General features: G+C 39.1%; 1 pseudogene; it reads left to right on the top strand.

The window, feature by feature from the left end:
- Positions 1–19378: 19378 nt before the first annotated feature.
- On the top strand, positions 19379–19511 carry LOC129772163 (U4 spliceosomal RNA; annotated as a pseudogene).
- Positions 19512–21551: the final 2040 nt, after the last annotated feature.

Below are 21551 nucleotides of genomic sequence, written 5' to 3'. Positions count from 1 at the left end.
TGTCTGGTAGTACCGCATCTGTTGGAATGATTTTTCCGTTATGAACAATATGTGGACAACGGTCATAGTCACGACTCAATATTGAAAACATAAATAAATGTCAAATAGAACTTTTATCTGGATTGTGATTTGATTTTCATTTTTTCATTGAGGTGATAAATTTTTTCCGCTTTTTCCAAAAAAAATCGGGTTTAACATTTTGCGATAAGGAACAAAACTACCAATTTGAACGAAATATGAGAGCCGCTATAGCGGTTTGGCATAGAATGGCTGTATGAGAATGTTTTATTGTTTGGTTTATTTCTTGAGTTAATTCACTCAATAAAATTCTTAAGAAAATGGTTTTTGGTATTATTTTGGCTTAGGTGTCCCGTTTTTAGTCCGGAACTATTTGGTCAGCCTATACAAAGATGGTATTTGCATTGAATCCGGTAGGAACAAAAAGGAGAGGAGCCCAACAAGCGAGGTGGTTGGACCAGGTTGAGCAAGACATGGCAAGAATCGGTGCAGCCGGAAGTTGGAGAACTGTAGCCATGGATCGGGTTTATTGGCGAAAAGTTATGAATCAGATCTAATCTCTCAATGGGATGTTGAATCATTGTAAATAAATAAAAACTCAAAGTCTGCCTCCTCTGTGATATCCTAGCGGTTTCCAGTCCAATGTCTACTCACAGTTTTCCGTTCCGCTCTTGTGTATTGTGTGCCCGAACCACTGCCATTTACGCTTCAAACGGGTGTTCAATAAAAAATGTGATATAGTGATATAGTAAAAATATAAAAATTATTTCAGCAATTCAGTATTCTTTATGAGAAGCATAACGGTTGTTCTTCAAAAAACCGTTGGTAAAGAGGGCTCAGCTGTACGGCGCAACTTGATGATGCTCTCACAAGAGTGCCGGATGGCAAAGACATCCATATTCCGGATACAATTCCGGTTTCTCGTGACCAGCTGTTTGGTGTCCATGGCCCGCCAATTATTCTTGTACGCCAGGGCATTGAGGGAACCGAAAAAATCCTCGATCGGACTGGGGTAAGTTGGTGGGTTCCGTTCCTTGGGTACGTTCGGTATCTATTTTTCCTCGTGGTACGCCAACGTCTTCTTGGTGTAATGAGAAAACGCCTAGTCCGGCCAGAAGACGTACTTCCCAGCAGAATGATGCTCCTCTGAGAACGGAACCAGAATCTTCTCCAGGCATTCCTCCTGGTACATCTTCTGGTGGAAGGGGGTCGAGGTTGCGTTACTTTCTGTGTATTAGAGATAGAAAATTGCGTTACGTAGGGGGGGTGGGGAGGTGGTCCAAAATCCGGATTTTTTGCGTTACGTAATTTGTGCATGACGCCTAAGAGAGGGGGAGGGGTATCTAACCACCATAGAAACATTTTTTGCACCCTAAAGTTTCCATATGCCTAATTTGGTTTCATTTGCTTCATTGATTCTCGAGTAATACAAAAATTTGTGTTTCATTTGTATGGTAGCCCCCCCCCCCTAAGAGAGGGGGAGGGGTATCTAACCACCATAGAATCATTCATTGCACCCTAAAACCTCCACACGGCAAATTTTGTTTCATTTGCCTGATTTATTCTCGAGAAATTTAGAAATTTGTGTTTCATTTGTATGGCAGCCACCCCTTTGAGAGGGGGAGGGGTCTCAAACTGTAACGAAAACCTTCCCCGGCCCCAAAAACCCCTACATACCAATTTTCATGTCGATCGGTTCAGTAGTTTCCGAGTCCATAAGAATCATACAGACAGAAAGACAGACAGACATCACTCCATTTTTATATATATAGATAGATGGATTTGTACTTCTCCCCGGAGGTGTGGACGCCTTGTCGCTGGTACAGTATTGGTCATTGCCGGGAATGTGGGACTTTGACAGCGAAAAATAACTCTCGTCGTCCAGCACGAACGACGTCCCGCGATAATTCTTCGTTATCCACCGGCACTGAGATTTCACGGTCGCTATCAGCTCGTCCGTGTATTCGGGGGACCTAGTCTTCTTCCGACAGGCGATGCCCTCCTGTTTGAGGGTTCTGTGGATGTAGGAATGGAGTAGCGAAATTTTCGGTCAGCATCACGTGAACTCGTACCGTCCTTGTTGTCGAACATCTTTTTCAGTGAATATTTCTTCTGTTTCGCCATGATCTTCGCTGGACAGCCACTACAGGTCTTCCGCTCGACTTTCCAGGATGCCTCCGGATGCTCACCGGCACATTTTCGTCCCGAAAGTGGTCTACTGTAAACTTTTTTCCTTGACTTTCACGCGTTTCGAAAAACCGTACAACGCGCTCGTGGAGTGTTTGTTGTTTCGACGCCATCTTTGATCGAACTGACAGCACCCGAGCGAAAAGAAACGAGTAACCCGTGAGAAAAAAATTTGACACTCTATAATTTTTTTAACAGAAAGGTATTGAAATCATTCTCATTTTTTACTGAAAACCCGTCATATCTCTATTAATATCGAACTCTGCTGGGAGTATTCATGGAGCTCGTGGCCACCAGGCCCGAATTATGTACCTCAGGCATCGATTTACAAAGACTTGAAGCTTTTTCGTGATCTCGACTGGCACAACCCACGTCTCACATGCGTGAAGCAGCACAGATTTCTAGTTTTAGTTGGAGATCCAGATTTCAGTACAGTGACTGATCTGGTTCAATCTACATGTCCTACCTAAACCATCATTTGACGCTGTCAGGCACCAATACATTAAAAGCTTTCAACCTTATCCGTTGCATGCTGAGCCACTATAAAATTGGAAGGTTTTACCGTGTTGACATCTATGGTTTTTATCTTACTGACATTCACATTGAGACCAGCCACAAAGCAGCATGCGGCTAAGTCGTTTAGCTTGTTCTGCATGTCAGAGCAACGTGTTGAAAACGGGACAAAGACATCAGCTAAAGCAAAGCCACTAGAGTACTCGTCCGAAGGACTCGCGAGTTCAAGCAAGATTTAAAGATTTTGTACATGGATGCGCTGTTGGTTTTCACTACCACATTCTCTTCAGCATCCTCGGAACTTCGCATTCACTTCCTAAATGACCATTTAAATAGTTTCCACGCTCTTTTCAGATGTTTCGGTACACTGACCCAAACACAGGATAATAATGTAATTAACAGTAACAATTCAGTAAATATTACCCAGAAAATCGATTTTTATCGGCTCGCGATTCAATAACAAATAAAATAATCAGATGGGGAAAATCAAAATCAAATACTGGAGTATGAAACAATCCCAACACAGGTGGAGCTATAGCGCACATCGATTGAGTTCGAAATCAAACAATGTGCTGAATAATATATGAGTAAAAATGCAACGAAAATTGAATGCATGGGATATTGGAAATATCAATATACGAATGTCGGACTTCATTCTTTCGTTGACCGCTTTTTGTTGTTGTGATGATTTTCGATGTACCGTTGAATGTGCGACAGCGAAACTAAAGTGAAACCATTTAAAGTGATAACATCACTCATCATTGCAGCAACGGTTTTCCCAGGTCGTACGAACCACCGGTTTACAGTGCAATTTAATATTTCCTAGCTTAATATAATCTACCTCTATTGTGTTAACGAATTTATTTCACGCCTTCACCAGTGTAGATTCAGGAGAGAACGTTTGGTATTGGAGGGATGTGAGTTTGTTATGCGGTGGCTTCGCCAGGTAAGGGAGTGACAATATTCGGAGCACCAGCTCTGACTACAGAATTGTCCTGTTGGCACCATTCGCACAGTTTCGGAGAAGCGTAACTTTGGCACAATATTTCACTGTCTCAACCAAAACCGATTGGATGTGACCATTCTTAAATGTAGTTTATGTGTTGTTTGTTCGTTCTGAATCATGTTTTTATATATGACATAGACATTTTCGAACATTTTACCTGAACACATGTGCACAAAATTTGCATTGCGGCAAACATAGTTCGCAAAATTCATCAGCTACCGCGGATGAGCAGACCAAAATACAACCACGAACCAGGTCCGTCCAGGGTAGTTTATTAGAGCCTCTTCCCCGTCGACGAAACAGAATGGTTTTGGTTTAATTGATTTTAACAATAAATAAATATGGCTACAAACCCGGATGTTGTGGCAGCCATGGTTTAGTGTTAAATGTCACCAGTCTGTTGCAATACATTCAAGCGGCTGTAATCTTCCCAACCTCAAACTTTCAGCATGGTTCGATGACATCGATATGCTGCTACAATTGCACCGGAAATAACCGCTGCACTCGAGAGCCGCGCAAGCTAGAGTGCGGGTATTCCAATTTCGAATCTGTTTACTGGCCGCAATTTCAATCCGCTCCGGAGCCGCCTGCCCAGACTTCACAAGCACCGTTCGTACGGAGCCACCAGAATTTACACATTCAAACTCAATTTTCAATAAAGGCACGAAACGGGAACTGAAAAACATGCTTACATGCATGTATTTTCGTAAAATTGGTTTTGTTCTAGCCAAACCACCATCGCAGTGGTCAGTAACTTCGCTTGGAACACTGAAGCACCGAATGTCCCGAAGTCCTGATCTCGGGGTGAGTCAATATCCAATATGTACGACAATGATTTTGCCGCTGGCCTATTCGAATCAACATTAACAGGTGAATAATTGTAATTTGTGCTGTCGCGCTGTGGCTTCTGGGATATAGGGGGCATTGAATTGTATTTTCGGTACGCAATGGGATGCAATCTATTTCATTGTGATGAAAAACAACTGATTAGCTGTCTGGATTAAAAACGAAAATTCTTATGGAGCTTTTCATTAAATAATTGACTTGGATTAGTATAAAAAACAAACGAGGTCAAAGTAAAATTGAGAAAATTTCCTACAAGAATCTTCAGTTGGAGAATATTTTATAATCGAATTCACTTGTTGGTAGTCCAATAATTTTGTGGCGTGACAACACCTGACCTTTTGCGGCTTCCACCTGTTCAACATTATTGTTGGATTTTCAGTTCCGTTTCAAGCCATACAAATGAACTTTGTTCTATGATTTGTCAACAAAAGATGAACGTAGATTCCTGTATTCTCGCAAGAAGCTCGCAAAAATCGGCATACATTTTGTGAAGTTTTGTAAAGCGTTGTCACATCACAAAATCAACAAAGTGTATTAAATACGAATTTCACCGTTTTGTAGCGAGCTGTATACTATTTTTTATGCTAGCTATTATCCTAAATACTTCACACTTTCCTCTGAGATCTCTTCCTCCCCCTTCCAAAGCGGAAGGTGAACCCGACCGGTGGTCCTGCACCTAACTCAATTTGTTTCGCAGGAACGGTGCTTCATACCGAATTTTCAGTGGTGTCAAATGAAAGGAGTCACAACCAGTATTGCCACATTTTAATCTGTACCAGAGGGGTTAAGAACCTTTCTCATCTGTACTTTTTCGTCTAAAAATCTGTACCAAAAATCTGTACCATCAAAAATATTCGTCGTAGAAATTTAGCATGAAAAAATACATCTTAACGAAAATCTGTACTCTGTACCGGACAGAATCTGTACCAAAAATAACGAAAAAATCTGTACCTTTCCAGATAAATCTGTACGTGTGGCAACACTGGTCACAACGTTGACAATATGATGATATGGTGACTTGTTTCATGCTCTCTTCATTCTAGCGTTTTGGCGCAATTTTGCGGTTTCACTGCTTCAAAAACAGAGAAGAAATATAGTATGGAAAATGAGTTCAATGTTTGTTTAGATTGCGAAACATTACAAAACAAGGCCATTTTAATTGCTAATGGTATGTTCATAAAATAAGCTATATAAATTGAATGTACCTGTTACCTGTAGTACACGGCATGCCGTCTTTTGGAAAAAGTCGTGGTGATCCTGAACCGACCCTCAATTTTAACTTCGTAATTAAAGGGTGTGTCGCATCAAATTGCATCACGGAAAAAACGCTGTAGAAATTTAATTTTTAGGAATTATATCTTCAGCTTTCGCTTATAATCAGATAAGAGTGTATAGATCACGTTGGCCATGCTTCACGTCGCAAAAGAGCGTCGTGAATTAATCCTGTGCACTCATTTCGAGAATCCGGAGTTGTCACATCGGGACATCGGTAAGATGCTGGGAATCGTCCAATCCACGGTCAGCAGAGTACTAAAACGATACATCGAGAACCTAACCATCGACCAGAAGGTGAAGAACGGCAAAAATGGATGCTCCGTCAGTGAAAAAGATCACAAGCGCGTAGTTAAGCAGTTTAGACGTGATCCGAGAAGTTCGGTCCGGGATGTCGCCAATAAGCTGAATTTGTCAAGTTCATTCGTCCAGCGGACCAAGCAGCGGGAGGGCCTGCGTACATACAAGGTTCAGAAGGCTCCTAACCGCGACGAAAGGCAAAACATGGTGGGGAAGACGCGAGCCCGGAAGCTGTACACCGAAATGCTGACGAAGCCGCATTACCTGGTAATGGACGACGAAACCTACGTCAAAGCGGACTTTCGTCAGCTGCCGGGCCTGTTGTTCTTCTCCGCAGAGGACAAATTCAGCGTTCCGGAGGAGATTCGCAAGCAGAAACTATCGAAGTTTGCCAAAAAGTACATGGTGTGGCAAGCGATCTGCTCTTGCGGAAAGCGGAGCGCCCCCTTCGTGATGACCGGCACGGTAAACGGACAGGTTTACCTTAAGGAGTGCCTACAGAAGCGCTTACTACCACTATTGAAGCAGCACGAGGGCCCGACCATCTTCTGGCCGGATCTCGCTTCGTGACACTATTCAAAGGACGTGTTGGAGTGGTACGAAGCCAACGGGGTCACCTTCGTGCCAAAGGAAATGAACCCGCCCAACGCGCCGGAGCTTCGTCCAATAGAGAAATAGCAGGCCCTCCGGAAGAACCCAAAAGATGTCAAATCTGAGGCGGACTTCAAGAGAAAATGGATTTCTGTTCAAAAAAAACTACAACCTGACGTTGTACAGAACCTTATGGACGGGGTAAAGAGGAAGGTGCGAGCATACGGGCTTGGGCTCGAAGTATGAATAAAAGGAAAATGCCAAAAGTTGTTTAATAGTTTTTATTTTACTGTCTAAAATTTTCAAAAGCATCGGTCTACTGGGCGAATTTCTACAGCGTTTTTTCCATTATGCAATTTGATGTGACACACCCTTTATTTGCCACGTTCACTCTGGCGCTTGCCATCGATGGCTCGCACAATCCTGGCTCATCGGGCGGCGCTCACTATCAGGGGAGCGCATTTGATTTTGCTATCAGAAACTTTGGATTAACTCTATGTATGCATCTGTGTGTGCATCTATATCTACAGGATAATCTATATTTATACTGTTTTTTCAGCCTTTTTGAATCCAAGAATTACAGATTTTTTGAGTTTCACACAGAATTTACAGATTTTTCAAAATAATGTTCATATATGAGTTATGGATCGATGTCAATAATATTTTTTTCCATCTAATTTTATTCATACACTCTGTCCAACTTCTATAAGACCACCCTGATTCTATTTCGTTGCAACACAAACAGTTAGAATTTCAACAAGATACATTCATACATTGTTGAATGCTTAGAATAAAGTATATTTAACGTCAATTTCGTTCAAAAGAGTTGTTTGTTTATTTATTGTGCTTAAATAGGTTAATTTCAGCTGTCCAGTTTCTACAACACCATTTCAAAATTCATAAGTATTATCAATGAAAAATTCAAAACGATTGGCTGATTTACATGTTGATAATTGGTAACCTTGCAATTTCGACTAATAACCGCGAAAATTCATTTCAGAAAACTATTTACCAAATTCTGCTGAACGGATTTCTCCATATTTTTTTTTTATTTTCCCGAAATTGCGACTTTGAGCTCTTCAGTCGTGGTGTACCGTTTTCCCTCAGTGTAGATTGTGCATACAAGGACCCCCTTAAGATTTTCAACAGGATTTAAGTCGGGAGAGCGAGCCGGCCAGTCCAAAAAATTAAGTTTTTGGTCCTTAATCCATGCATAGTTTTCTTGCTGGTATGAACGGTAGCATTGTTTTGCTGAAATGTGAATTTTGTTTGACGATATCCACGCAAAAACAGTAGGAGAGAGGATTCTAGAACATGTGTGTAATCCTTGAATGATGTAAAAGCTATCTTGAGCTTTCCGGTTGCACAGAATCCCACCCAAACCATGCACGAGCCTTCACCAAAATTCCTGGTTGAAAAATACTGTTCCTTCTTCCGTAAATCACGCCAGTACCCGTTGAAACCATCAAGACCTATACGTTGAAGAACTTTTCGTTATGGTATATAGCAAAATGTATTCTTCTGGAAACATTCTTTGTCATAACATACCTTGTCCTACTGTCGTTTCATGTGAGCTTTGGCAAAACTCAGACGTCTTCCGATGTGAGATGGTGTAAGATGAGGAGTTTTAACCTCTTTAAAAAAGGATTTTTTACCAAATTTTGACGAATTGTTACCCGGGTAGATGAGTAGTTAAAATATTGCTTTATTTGCACATGCGATTTTGAGGTATTCGAACCTGTTCTACCCATTTCCCACTTATCCCGGTCAGAGAGCGTGGAGCTCTCTCCTTCTTACTGTATTCTTGAGGATTCGCCAAATAATTGAGCACTAGTTGATGTGATCATCCAATCCGACGAAAAATTTCTCTGATACCAACATTTTCTTGGTGGAATGCATCGATTTGTCTTTCTTCTCTCTCCGTGAGGACTTTTCCTTTCAGCTTTTTCCAGATTTAATTGATTAAAACAACTAACACAACGGAAAATGTAACTGGTCTTATAGAAACATGACAGTTGAAAATACGATAACATTCGTTTACTCTCAGCGCTTGCACACACACATACGAAAATCATGCAGTATATGGTAGTCACCAATACCTACAATGTAAATTGAAGCATTGTTTATTCACAATGACACAAAGCAGCAAGATCATCACCTGGTCTTATAGAAGTTGGACAGAGTGTATAACTTTTAAATTCGTCTGAATCAATGTCATTTAGGTATCCTTATGTAGCATGAGGTCCTGCTTTCTCATGTTCGATCTGAGGCGAAAAAAATGCAAAAGTCTGTGCCATCGGCTAGCTTTATCTTTTCTTACTAAAAAACAGTGAATGTGAATTTCAAAACAGTGCTCATACTGTCGTGAAAACCCATTTTTCTTTAAAAGTTCTTGTTTTGATGATTGAAAATATCTAGAAGAATCAATGATACGTTTTGACGTAGGATAACGTGTTCGGGAACATATAGAGAAAACAAATTTCAAAAATAACTAGATATCGGTAGCGTCATGAAAATGATACTCAAGATTACTCTTACAGGAATCCTTCGTTAAACGCAGGCTAGAGAGGTTCAACTACGACCGAAAGATTTTGGAGATTTTTAACAGTATCTGAAGAAGCCACACGAACCTACGCCGTTGTTGAAGCTATAGGAACAGAGGCTACTGAACCGGGCGAAAGCAGAAAAAATATAAATCTAATAAAATTAAAATAATAAATCAGAACCTGTCCGTATCCTAAGCATATGGCTTCAAAGTAACTTTATCACCATTTTTCAAGTGTTGATAGTGCTCCAATTTTTGAATTGTTACCTTATTATGTTATTGTGATGGTTATAATAAAGTTATTACGTTGCACAATGTAAACGAACAGGTCCTGGTAACTATGTGAACTCCCATTATATCTCAATGATGCATTTTATTTTTACTACAGTTCTGGCTCTACGTGGATACCATCCATATCGTCGAATCCACAATAACTATTCCAAAAGTTAAGATCAGGCTTCAAAATTTGACTTATAAATTTATTACAGATTTCAATACAGACTTTCTGTATCGTACATGAAAATTAGTCATAAAAATAATAAAACGTGCAGAATCACGGATTTTGTTCATAAAATCTAACAAATTTACACTTTTTTTAGATTCAAACCCGTTTTTCCGTTTCTTTTTGCTCACAAAATTGAACTCGAGGAAAAAACTAGCTAAAAAAACTATGGATGGGTTATACCTACGATATAACCGTAAGGTTGACGTAGGACTACCGTGGGCTTAGTAATCAATTGTATTTCTTCAATTATCAATAATCCCACCTCGGATGATCCTCATTGGGTGCGATATTGTCGCTGCGCAGTGCTATCTTTTGTGCATTGATTAAATTATTGATTAAAATAGTTAATGAATGAAGCTATTTACGAATTCAATTGCAAACAAATCTCAATTCAAGTCAATTTATGCATTATGGTAGTAAACAGTTATCAACAGTATCGCAGTAAACAGTTATCAACGTTTTGCCTAATCATCAAACAGTATGAATAGAAGTTCAGTGAGCTGGCGGCATGAAGGGATATACAGTCTCGACAAACCGAACCAAAGCGTTGCATTTGTACCCGCATTTGTAGACCGTGATAACAAAACGAATTCTGGAGTGTTAAAATATTTGGGGGTATATAAGTATTGCCGACTTGAATGTATCTGCAATGCCGATTCTCCCATCTTCTTGGTTTCGGAATCTGTATTGGGAAAACACATTCCGGTTAGCAAAAATGCAAGCGAGTACAAAAGTTTGCATCTTTTCACAGGCTTCATGGTTTTGAAGTCTGTGTTAGGAAAACATTCCAATTAACAAAAACGCAAACAAGTACGAAAGTTCCCACTGCTTGCATCTAAATTTCTATGCCGACTTCCACAGGCTCCATGGTCTTGAAGTCTGTGTTAGAGAAACATTCCGATTTCCCGAAACGCAAGCGAGTACAAAAGTACACGCAGCTTGCATCAATTTTGCAATGTCGATTTCCTCAGGCTCCATGGTTTTGAAATCTGTGTTAGGGAACATTCCAATTTCCAGAAACGCAAGCGAGTGCAAAAGCACCCGTAGCTTGCATCTAATTTGCTATGCCGATTTCCACAGGCTTCATGGTTCTGAAGTCTGTGTTAGGGAAACAGCCACCCATTCCAGCGATCGTACCTCAATCGTTGCACAATCGTAACTGAATGGATTTCCGAGCGGCACTCGCTTATATACCGATTGGTGTGATTTCAATAACCTGTTTTGAAAGCAATTTTAGGGCTATTGAAACAAGTTTTTGGACCAAAAAGTAACAAGCATATGACGCGTAGACATTTTATCTTTCGAATGAAGTGTTTATCATATCATTTCGTTCAGTTGTTTAGGAGTTATTAACGCTCAAAATCTCGTTCTCCGGCGTAACGCTTTCGTTTTCGAAACTTTAAACTCACACCCCAGTATAGAAATGAAAGACGTAGTCCTACGTCAAAATCATAACTTTTGCCGTGCCGTGCGAATTGAGGATACACAGCAACAGCATCATTTTATTGATGAAACTTACGAAAAGGTTTCCTCGAATTCAAACAAAAACATGCCGGATTGCATGTTGTCAGATGTGAAAAGGCGAGCAAATTGCAACACTAAGTAGTTGTGAAGTATACGAATATGATCGAACGTTCAACGCAACGATATCATGCATCCATCAATGTTTCATTGACGAAACTATTGTTTATGGACGCTGCCAACAAGGCATATGATGCTGGGTTCTAAGTCAGCCGTATCGGACTGCAGTAGATAAAGTTGGTAAATCATATTTTCCATTGCGAATACAGTAGAACCCCGATTAACCGCGAAACAGTTGGGCTAGATCACCGCGGATCACGAAAATCGCGGATAACACAACAAATGACTCAAAATGAGGTGCAAACACAACAAAAATAGATTTTTCAGCATGAAAACAATGTTTTATCAATACAGTAATCATTGAACTATCCACCTGAAAGATCGTGTATACCAGTTGTCAAGTAATGTGAAAGTCATGACCAAAACAAAAGAACAAAAACTTACCACTCATTGGCAAATTTAGGGTAGGTTCATAGAATTACTATGGAAACCGTTTCGTGGATAAACCGCACGCCCATTATCCGCTCGCGGATAATGGGGGTTCTACTGTAAAATTAAATGAAATGGAATACCAGGTATATTACTCCCCGTTTTTCCATGTAGCGGTAGGCAAAGAAAAAAATCAAAGAAAGTTGTTGTACATTGTTTTTAAAACTGAACACAGGCGATGTGATATACCTGTAATTGTACGATACGATGTAATTCCATTTACGTTGTCTAAAGCTTTTTTTTTTTTTTTTTTTTTTATATCTGTATTATAGTGACTTTCAGCTCATTTGGCTGGTTCGTCACTTTTTACCTCCATTTTTGGAAGAATGTCGGGAGTGAGAATTGAACTCGCGACCTTTAGCGTGAGAGGCATGGATGTTACCACTACGCCAGATCGCCTCCTTGTCTAAAGCTGAGTTCTTCCCAATATAACATTATCTCTCTCTCTCTCTCTCTCTCTCTCTCTCTCGTTCAAATCCTATCTGCTCACAATTAAAATTAATTTGTTTTTTTATACTTCTTCGCCCATCCGTGGATATATGCTAACACTATTAGATCGTATTGTGGAATATCATGCCATTTCCGGTATTTGAGAGCCGTTTCTAACGTTTTTTGTATAATTTGCAAATGCGTGCTTATTTGCAATGTGTCTCTTGTTTCGCTCGCTTATATTGCTCTTATATTGCTAAAGCATATAATAGCAATATAAGAGCAATATAAGCGAGCGAAACAAGAGACACATTGCAAATATTGCTATAGCATATAATAGCAATATAAGAGCAATATAAGCGAGCGAAATAAGAGACACATTGCAAATAAGCACGCATTAAAGCTTTTCGCATACTTTGCCACACACACGGCATCGACCGAGAAGGATATAGATTCACGTTTATGCTCTCCTTTTTACTCTTAGAAAACACTTTCCAGCTTCATTTTATAATCAGGTGTAGCATAATTACGCATGCATGCAACAGCACCAGTGGCTATGTGGATAGCGTGGTCGTGTTAAAAGAGAGGTCTGCTCCCATACAGGCAAACATTTTAAAGCTTTTGAATAAAGTGCTTTATTTGTTCATTTCATCCTTCAGCAAACTGAAAAGCATTTTTTCTGTCAAAAATGAAATCTTTTCTGCCACCGCTAGTTTGGGTGTTGAACAAAGATCATTTGTAATAATCCGAAACAGCAAAAAGTCAGGTGTTGTCATGTCACAGAAGTGTTTGACTAACGCCAAGCCAAACTATAAAATATACCCCAGCTGAAGACTCATCAAGATTTTTTTTTTAAATTTAACTATAATCGTTTCATTTTGTGTGATTTGTACATGAAAAGGCAAAACAAAATTTTGTGTTGAGTCAAAATGTTGTCACGTCACGCTGGAACGGATGGTATACTTTTCGTGACGTGACAACAACTGCTTGACACAGTTACACCTCTATACACCTCTGTTTGTGGATCGATCTTAACCAAGTTTTGTGGGTTTTTGACCCTCTTTGTTTGCTAAGAGAAACTCATGTATAAAATGTTTGAACCTAAGATCATCCGATAAACTAAAAAATGTGTTTGAAATACATGTTTTTCAAATGCTTGTTTCTAATAAATTACAAAATAAAACCTAGGTCTAGTCACGGCTCTTAAAACAAGTGTTAAATTATCCAGTCAATGTATATATAGATTGAAGTTTGGTTAAGTAAGTGCAGAGATATCATAAAAACATAAAACATAAAAACATAAAAATAGTGGAAGCCTAAAATATTTGACATATAATTATTATAATTTATTAGAACTCGACCCTTTCAAAGGTTGATGGATGAAAATTGAATTCGTTTCGAAGAATTATGTTATAACTAGTTCTTATACAAATTATATTTTGAATGTTCTCTTGAAAAATGATTTGAAATTTGGTTCTTCGGTGCATAACCTCATGGAATGGGACATTTACCTTTTCTATAGCAAAAAAAAACAGCACATGGCTTTTTTCTTCAGAAATTTCATTCAATATATAAGCCCACTCGAAGTATGAATCCTGGAACAATGCGTTCAAACGTAAAGCTATATTACGTATTCGTAAAGCTATATTCACGTAATGCATCAAGACTGAACTCCACACCGATCTTTGAATCGAAAACACTGCCTTCTTCAGAGGATAAATGACCACACTATTAGAAAATGGATTGATGCATGTATTCCACCTCCGGTACGGTTCATACTTTTCCCAATTTTGAATCCGCCATAAAGCTGCATCAAGCGGCTCCAGGATCGAAATTGCCACTCACTATACACATGTTTCAAAATGCAAAATATATGTGCAGTTCTTCAAAGCTGGAGGGAACTCTGGCTGGAAGGATGCCGAAACGAGAGCGTGGCAAATTTGATCAATTTTATCAATAACTAGAGATATATTTTTCGCTCTCTTGCGCAATAGCCAGAACACAAAAAAAAATAAAATGTTGTTCTCTGCACTGGGAATCGAGGAGGACGGATTTAGCGAACAGCTTCCCCGGAGGGGGAGATCCAACGGAGACAGGCAGCGGTTGTTGGCTCGTTATCATCCCGCGTGAAATCGGAAGAAAAACAAACCCAAAGTTAGGGAGGCGAAAGGAAATGTTGTACCGCTTGTAGATTTCCTTGGGAGAGCCCGATGTAGGACGAAGCCAGTCCCCGGCGCTTTGGAGCTTCTCTCGATACAAGTCAGTACGAGGCACCGATCGACCCCTCCGATTCATCATATTTGCGATATTTCTCTGACTGAACTCGTGCTCCAACTAATAAATCATCATCATTTTCATTGAAAATTTATATTTTTTGAAAAGTTTTTTTTCCTCTGTTTGATACGGAGCGTGATTGGCACGAGTTAAGGGAAACTATCTCGCTAGTTACCAGAAGTTTAAAGCGGACGGCTGTAAATTGCAAGGGGAATAGTGGAGTTATAACATTGTGCATTGCATTGTGAAACGAGATGGAACGAGTAGTGAGCTCCGGTATCTTGGCGCAGTTGCTAATCCGAAAAACAGTGCTCGATTTCGTGAATCGATGTAATCAAGCAGGTCTCAATCTATCAATATTGCGTTTTTGCTCGTATTCCGAACAAATGGGCATTGCCAGTCTCCGAGAAAAGCTACAAAAACTCAGAAACAGCGAAATATCGCCGCTATAAGCGTCTTTTCCCAGTCCAGGTGGTACTCGAGACGTAAAACAGCGGTATCACGATGGTCCTCCTGCGAGATAGTGCGGACCTTGCAAGACGACCACAAAAACACCAACAAGATACACAGATACACAAGACATTGTAAATCAGGCCATATTGTAAAAATGTTAAGCCAAAATAAATAATTAGTCATTTCCGTGTGCCGCTCTCATTAACTATCTCTCGTTTCTAATTGAGGAATTCCTCAAAAATGTCCTTATTTTTTTCTGGTGAACTTAGAACATGTGAAATGCTCTTTGCTAGCGGCTTCACAGTAATTTGATAAATGCCCCATTTCTTGATTACCGATATCAAGTTGCTCTTTTGATTGTCCTTAAGGTGAAGGTGGGAGCTAGCCACAAATGGCTGCCGCAATGGCGCTCATTTCTTTCAACTCCCTCCCTCACCCCTCGCCCGAAAATCAATAATTTTGCGAAACAGTGAGAAGAAAATGACCGATTTCTGCACACTTCTCATCAAGTAATATCAACCAAACTCTAATCGATTACTCACAAGATATTAAATTTTCATCTGCTGTCGCACTGTATAGTGAAACACGTCGGAAAACTCGAGCTAGTGCTCTGAAAGTTAAATTTCCATTTTTCAATTTTCGGTAATGGTTTTGTTTATATTGGTGAAAGTATCGTTATTTTTTCGACACTGATACTAGACAACATCATCGAAACAGCCACAAAAACCACTCAATAAAGTGTTATTCCTGAGCCATAGCGTTTCATGTCATTAAAATCAATAGAATAAAATTGTGTTGATATCAATACAATTATTATTTCTACGTTTAATGGGTCTATAATGTAAGTTTTAGCAACTTTAACATTGGGTAAGAAAACTGTATTGCAAAGCTCGGAACACTGTCACGGCTGCCTATGCTTACAAAAACAGTAAACGGGAAAGTATTACATTCAATCAAAATGCCTCGGCCAACGAAGAGCGTTAAGGCTCTCCGACGGGAATATGTGAAAACAATACGGACCAAGGAAGGAAAACATTAAGGAATTATCAACATCGAGTTACTATGCGGAAGATCTTGTTAATGCCAAAAGGGCCCCAATTCGCATGTGTTATAAATTTGCTCATGTTACGCTCGCGTATAATCAGAATTTTACTTCATTTGCAAATAATTGAGTCCGACCTGTACTGTATTCTATTAGTATTATCATTTCATTTGAAACCAATATTGAGGGGATTGCAAAAAATACATAGTCAACCATTTTGTGGCGGCGACCTTTTCGAATTTATGTTGTTCATAGTGTAGTGTATTCTCCAAATCAAGCCATTCAGCCATTTTTTGCGGCGGCCAAATTTAATTTTTCAAGATCATGGAATACGCAGTTTTATAATGACAGTAGAATTAAATGTTTGTTCCTAATTTCAGATCAATCATTCAACAGGAACGGGGTCAATTTTCTATTAATGTGGGACAACCCAACAAACATTCAAACATACATAGAAACAAGTCAAGGTAAATGAAACCATTCAAAAAGTAATTAGTTGTTTGGGGACTGCGGCCATCTTGAAATTGGATTTTTCATTATCTGCTATGTTCTACTAGTCGAGAACTTTCTTTTGATACATTTTTGGGCATTTTGCATAAATAACTGTGTTCTACTAGGCAAGCCTTTTCACTGATACCCATATTGATGGGGTTGTGCGGCCATTTTGGATTTGCATTTCCCATAAATAACTGTGTTCTACTAATCAAGCCCTTTCTTTTGATACCCATATTAGCTATTCATCATAGAATTATTATATAAATTATTCAAAATTTCCGAAAATCAAAAATTAAATACTCCGGATAATCGAGTCTAAAATTCCGGATAATCGAATCCCGGATAATCGAGTCTCCGGATAATCGAGTCCGACCTGTACTACTATAATGGCTTCTTTAGACCTTCACCTCAAGGTGAAGGTGGAAGCTAGCCATTGTAGTAGTATAGGTAAACCCACGTGTAAAAATGGGGTAATAGTGTTTGTGAGAGAAGAGCAATTTGTTTCGTTTGTTTTGATCTTTGTACGTAAATAGATCAATTCACCTAGCAGACTGTGTGGCGCTTTACTGACACGAGTCTTAGAATACATATGAAAATATAACAATTCAATACTGAAGTAAGATGTATGAACGATGTGTTCCGATGAACAATTGCAAATATAAATATATATAGAAGGTGTATTTGCATATGAAATAAAATTCGTATTATACGCGAGCGTAACATGGGCAAATTTATAACGCATGCGAATTGGGTCTCTTTTGGTATTAACAAGTTCTTCCGCACAGTAACTCGATGTTGATAATTCCTTAATATTTTCCTTCGTTGATCGTATTGTTTTCACATATTCACGTTGGTGAGCCTTAACCCTTCTCTTCGTTGGTCGAGGCATTTTGATTGAATGTAACACTTTTCCGTTTACTATTTTTGAATGCATAGGCAGCCGTGACAGTGTTCCGAGCTTTGCAATACAATTTTCTTACCCAATGTTAAGGTTGCTAAAACTTACATTATAGACCCATTAAACGTAAAAATAATAATTGTATTGATATCAACACAATTTTATTCTATTTATTTTAATGACATGAAACGCTATGGCTCAGGAATAACACTTTATTGAGTGGTTTTTATAGCTGTTTCGATGATGTTGTCTAGCATCAGTGCGGAAAAAATAACGATGCTTTCACCAATACAAACAAAACCATTGCCGAAAATTGAAAAATGAAAATTTAACTTTCAGAAAATTAATTATTTTCGGGCGAGAGGTGAGGGAGGGAGATGAAAGAAATGAGCGCCATTGTGACTAGCTTCCACCTTCACCTTAATAGGAGACACTACATACATCAGACAGGTGGAACGAAATATGCTTGATGGGTGGAACGATATATGGGAATAAATGATCAGCTCTATACTTATGAAACGCTTCATAAAGCGAGAGCTGAATCGATCACCTATTGCAAGCATATTGCTGCATAATCATAATTAGTTTTACACATTTTTGTTAATATTTGATTGAATTCGTTAGTTTTTCAATTATTAATTATCTAGAATTTTATACTTGCATTCACATTTCTAGCGATATGATTTTGTCCCACCAATCTAGTACGACCTTGTCCATAACAAATAATGGCAGTATGATTAGAAGCAGGTGTAAGCAAGTCACTTTTTAGTCTTTCGGATCGAGATAATTAACTGCTACGTTTGGTGTAGCTTTCTCGACTGTGCGGCCCAAGTGCCGCACGTTTGGTTTTATTCAATTGTCTTATTTTCTATGTACCTAGCTATTTTACATATAATAATTTCTAGGCGTGGTCAGACGCACTCTAAAGAAAACCATGTGCGGAACATCTCTTCCGTATGCCAGAATTAATAACAAGGAAGACCGGCACCCAGCGGGGTTCTTGCACATGTGTTTACTATTCGTGGCCTTGCCGAGGCTAGCGGCAAAGCGGAAAGAAAGCAAATGTACAATCACGCTTGGTTCGCATCGAGTTACGCAACCATAAATAATAAACAGACCCTTGGCCCAGTAAAGAGGCTTGTAGTCGAATAATACTTATGCTTGCGTTGCTCGGCGTCTTCGTGGGGGATTTATTGCCTTAGGGGCATTGAACAATTTAGAATTTTGTTTATTATCGCGCGGGTGGTCTAGTAGTCATATTACACAGGGATGCCAGGTGATTTTTTCAAATGTCTTCACATGGTACGTAAAAATGTCTTCAAATGTCTTCACATGGTACGAAAAAATGTCTTCAAATGTCTTCGCAGTCATATCGAAAAAACTAAAATTCATAGCTTACATTTGGACAAAGTTTGATAGCTTATCCAATGTTTATAAAAATTGGCATTGTTATATAGCGCATTTCACTAAACTTGCCTTGACGTTTTGAAGTTTAAATCAATAAATGTGGACAAAAAATATATTTCACAACTGCGAACTAAATTTCATGAGTTTATAAATGATAATTAGCCTGATATACCGTTAATTTAGTGAATATAGCAACAGTTATCCACAAAAGCGGAACTGTGATAACTCAATTTGTTTATTTCAGCTTTGAAGTTTTGGTTGTAGCTCATATTCATAAAACTGATTATTGGAACGGTGTGTAACCGGAAAACCTTCGTTTTGTGAAGTCGTTTGAAAGATCTAGGTTAATCTATTGTCTAATATAGGTCCAATTAATGTCAATGTCACTATCATTCAAATTTTCTAGTGCAAATGAACTAATGTCTTCTAGAGACAATAGAGGTCCCTCGTTATTGAATTCATTCTATATACTTGTGGATTTTCTGCTTGGAAAAGTTTGAAAAAAATGAGTGAATGACCCCGAGACTAGCTTTTCGCAGTAGCGATATCATAACCATCGAGGTTTATCCGAGGTGTGATTATTGCTAGTTGAACACTAAAAAACTCCGAGACAAAAGTTTCTGTTGATTACTAATGTCCAATTATTCGTGTCGTATTACAGGTCTGTCCAATTGGCTAGATGTCGAATTAGAGGCGAGTCCTTGTTTGTATCAATAATGTAATGTTTCTGCAAGTACATCAGAATGACAGTGCAGTTAGCATTTAAAAAGTTAAATATTCTCCGGGAAGGAAAGTTCCGTTGGTCGAAAGGCAATTGCACAATTGGAAGTTGGGCTAATAAAAATTGACGTGTTAGTTTCACAAATATTATTTCATTCGCCCTGAATATTCTACAACGACTTTTTCATGCAACTTTGTTTTCGTACTATTCTAGTCAGTTTGAGAATCTTATACGAAGCGATGCAATTTTGATCCATCTTATAAATGGATTACGATTGCATCAATCCTGAAATTATTTTACCATACTCTACTGAGTATAAAACGATTTTGGTGGCTTTCCCGTCGTGTATGTTTCCTACGCTACGGTTCTAATCCAAAGCGGGATCAACCGAGTGAACTAATTAATTCATTGAATCCGCTAAATCCACCCGTCTGACCGGCGCATCGTCACACTTTGGACCGAAGTGGTATCCAGAACGCCTAAGCATTCAATGTCACTAACCATCATTGCCTGGGAAATCCCAGGACGCGTTCGGGTGTACTAAACCATCGCATCCGTTCTATAAACATAACGCCAACATACGGTGCGGCGAGTTTCGGCCAAACGGTTCCTCTTGCCCGCGCGCTGGCTGCATTGCAAATGTATGTAATGAAGTAGACTTTAGCTTTATTTGAAAATTCCAGTGGGCTTTCTGTGCGACGTGAATGTAGAAAAGACAACGAATGGGAGATTATGCAGAACTGGCACCGGCTTCGTTCGGCACCTTTTGGTCCAGCGTTTTTGGTGGCCAGCAGCACCAGCCTCGAATGGCATTGGTGACTGAAGTGAAGCAGTGCGTTCCCACAGTACTTGTTTTCCTAGTCTTTGGTAAATGTGTTGGCGTAAATCAACTTGAGACACTTCTGACAACAGATGGTGTAGAATTTGGATCGGTATTCAATTACGACACCCAAACTGCACTGGGCCTGCATCCTGTCACTATAGTGAAATATCTAGGCGTTTGCAAGTGGTCGTGACCGGACAGTACATACGGAATGCAATGATACGGAACGGGAGTCATGCTGGAGAGTTTTGTGTTACCCTCCACAATAGCCGATAACACAAAATAATAACAGCTGGGGTGAGTATAAGCAGCGCAAAACGGTCAACGGCGAAACAAGTCTCGCTGCGTTGGAGGTCTTTAGTGTGTTCTATCCAACGTCTCGCTTAGGCCTCCATTGCTTTTCCCGAGAGAGTATAGATCTGAAATGCAATGAATAAGCTCATAATACATAGCCAAATTCCGTTGATTTTATTGATTCGATGTGGGATCTTCATGATAATCTACTCTTATTTAAATTAAATACATTTTATTTCAAATAAATTTTATTTAAAGTGTTTCGGTGGTCGACATATCTTGAATTCACTCGATCCTGAACCAACCTCCTAAGTTTCGAAGGCATTGGATTGTATAAAGACCGTACTCGAAAAAAATGCAACAGACAAAAACAATCTCCAAAATTTATTTTAAGTCGGATATTTTTGAAACTCTCTAGAAAAAAATGGGTAGGTTATTTCTATGATATAACCGCAAGGTTGATGTGGGACTTCAATTGGCTTATTGAACACTTGTTTGTATTGTTCAAATTATTGATTGAATGAAACAATTTTCAAATTAAATTGAATTCAGCATATTTGCTTTGTAAGTAAAGAGTTAGAACAATTGCCATGTAAGATCATTTCATGCATTGTAGTGGATTATGTTCTTTGTTACAAGAAAATTTGGTGACCGTTTACGTTTGATATGATTCCTAAGACTACCAAAATATGTGAACGAAAGAATTGTCAAACGATCATTGTATTTTACATTTCCCTCTGAAATTATTGCATATCTCATATGCACGTAGTTCTCGAACTGCGTATTTGGTTGATTTGATGAACTTCAGGCACTAAGTTTCATGCGGGTGCCCCCGGCGGGTATAGAAATACCTCCGGCTTGC

The sequence above is a fragment of the Toxorhynchites rutilus genome, chromosome 2 (genome assembly GCF_029784135.1).
Source record: "Toxorhynchites rutilus septentrionalis strain SRP chromosome 2, ASM2978413v1, whole genome shotgun sequence".
In the NCBI taxonomy this organism is placed as follows: domain Eukaryota; kingdom Metazoa; phylum Arthropoda; class Insecta; order Diptera; family Culicidae; genus Toxorhynchites; species Toxorhynchites rutilus.
The sequence above is the reverse complement of the archived record's forward strand: the minus strand, read 5'-3'. Positions and strand labels throughout refer to the sequence as shown.